General features: G+C 40.9%; 1 protein-coding gene across 1 annotated transcript in view; it reads right to left on the reverse strand.

Moving 5' to 3' along the window:
- LOC107713626 (cactin-like) overlaps window positions 1-2,621 on the reverse strand; it is a 12,958-nt gene that overhangs the window by 7,687 nt on the left and 2,650 nt on the right. The window lies entirely within an intron of this gene.

Consider the following 2,621-nt stretch of genomic DNA (forward strand, 5'->3'; position numbering starts at 1 on the left):
ATTTTATTATCGCGTGAACCAATCACAGCCAAACATAACCAGTCATATCCAATCATATCTCGATGGAGGCATTGCCTCCTCTCACACGTGACTTTCCCCCATTCATTCTCAATTACCCCCCACTAAACCCACCGCACACATTTGGGGGTCTGCTAATTTCCTTAATTATACGACAAACCCTATTTAACTGGCAGCATTCCTCCAATTTTCACTGAGATTGCAAGATGGCGAGCCACTCTAAAGTGACTGAAACCCTGCGACAGCAGGTTGTCCAGATGAAGACCAAAGGGATGACCCTTTCAGTCATTGCAAGAGTTGGTCGTTCCAAATCTCTGATTTCTAGAATATTGCAGCTTTACAATGTCACTAATTTATTAAAGTCCCCCAAAAAGGCTGGTCTTTAACATAAGACAAATGCATGAGAAAACAGGATTATGCGGAGACTATCAATGGGGAATCGGTTCAACACTGCAGCTGGAATTGCTCGCCAGTTCAGTGCTGAAAAGGGGAAGAATCTGTTTAAGAGAAGTCGGACTGAAAGCGCACTCTGCAGTGACGAAGCCTCTCATCAGTAGAAAGAATCAAAAGGCTAGAATAACGTTTACTGAGAAGCATGTCGACAGAGAAGAACTGGTCCAAAGTTCACTTTAATGATGAGAGCAAGTTTAATTTATTTGAGACTGATGGGAAACATTATGTTCAGCGTCAAACTGGGGAAAGACTGAAGCCCGAGTGCATAAAGAAGTCCGTGAAAGGTGGAGGAGGAAGTGTCATGGTTTGGGGATGTTTTCTGCAGCAGGAGTTGGGCCTCTTATACAGCTACATGGCAGAGCGAATGCAAATGTTTATCAGAACCTACTTCAGCAACATGCAGTTCCTTCCCTGCAAGCATCTCCCAATCAGTCTGCAATTTTCATGCAAGACAATGTCTCCATCACACTGCAAAATGTGTAAAGCAGTTCTTTAAAGCCAAGAACATTGAACTAATGAAATGGCCAGCCCAGAGTCCAATCTCTGGAAAATCCTTGGAGACAAACTTATGACTAAGAAACCCACTACAGTTACCAAACTATGGAAGAGAGTGGAAGAAGAGTGGATCAAGTTCACACCAGCGCAGTGTGAGAAACTAGTGATGTCCTGTGGCCACAGATGCGCTCAGGGCTCGACAGTGCGAGCATTTCACTCGCATTTGCGACTAAAAATAGATGTGTGTGAACTGAAAAATGTATTTAGGCGCATGAGTGCGAATTAAACCATCACCTTCAACTCAACCTTGCCAAGACAGAACTGCTTGTGGTTCCAGCAAACCCATCGTTTCATCACAATTTCACCTTCCAGTTCTGCAAGTGAAGGTCGCTTTATTGTGCCATCGCAAAGAGGCACAAAATCACTTTCACGGACTTTTAAATTAAATGTTCCCTCCTGGTGGAATGACCTGCCCAACTCAGTCTGAGCAGCTGAGTCCTTAGCCATCTTCTAGAATCGGCTAAAAACACATCTCTTCCATCTTTATTTGACCCTCTAACTCTAGCACTCTCTATTCTAATTCTATTCTTAAAAAACACTAGCTTCTCTATTCTTTTTGTATTCTATCTATTTGTTTTCTCTTTATTTAATATACAATTAACAAAAAGCAAAAAAAAGGGGCCTCTAACATTTGCTTGCTCTATTCTTTTTCTATTCTACCTGTTTTCTTTTTATTTATGATATTATTTTAAAAACCCTTGCTATGTGTACTGCGTTAAGCTAACTGAGACTTGTTATAGCACTTGTATATCATTGCTCTTTTGTTGATTTTGATTGCTTCCATTGTCCTCATTTGTAAGTTGCTTTGGATAAAAGCGTCTGCTAAATGACTAAATGTAAATGTAAACATCCTAACTTACACGGTAGCCTATAACAAATGTATTAATTTCTTCAATTTATTTATGGAAAAACAGCGAAACAGCCTCATATGATTATTGAACTTTAAAAAGGCGACGATTTAATGTAAATAGCACAGATGAGAAGGCGGAACGAGTGAAGGAGACACGCTGAATGAAAGCACACATTCGGCACTAGAGGGCGCTGACGGAGACAGAAATGCAGCCGTTACCCCGGCAACCCTGTAAACAAAGCAGCTGCGCTACTTTCCGTTTCAAACAGTTATTTAGACATTTATATTCACTTTAGTCTTCACCATAGCACAAAATAATTAATATTTAAAGACTTAAGCTATTTATTTCGTTTTAATCTAACCTAAAACATGGCCTACCTATATATCGACTGATTCGATATATTGAACCTGCTTTAAAGCTGCAGTCCGTAAGTTTTGCCTCTTTGTCGCCATCTCTGTTTGAAAACCTGGAATTGCAGCTGTGTGCGGAATTATCTAGCTTGCGTGGGTTGTGCGGCGGCACGGCTCCAGCGCGGATGAATCTAATGTTTTGAGGAGTATGTGTGTGTGTGGCAGTCAGTCACCGCACCGGTGTGGATATTTACTGTACTTCGCAATCACAGATTCTAGACTACATCTTGGAATATATGACCCAAATTAGAATTTTCACCAGATATTGTTATCTGAACAAGTAAGTAACAAGTCTGCCACGTTTGTTCTGACCAACTGAGGAAAAAAGCATTAC

This window comes from Sinocyclocheilus rhinocerous, unplaced genomic scaffold (assembly GCF_001515625.1).
Source record: "Sinocyclocheilus rhinocerous isolate Xijiao unplaced genomic scaffold, SAMN03320098_v1.1 scaffold898, whole genome shotgun sequence".
NCBI lineage: Eukaryota > Metazoa > Chordata > Actinopteri > Cypriniformes > Cyprinidae > Sinocyclocheilus > Sinocyclocheilus rhinocerous.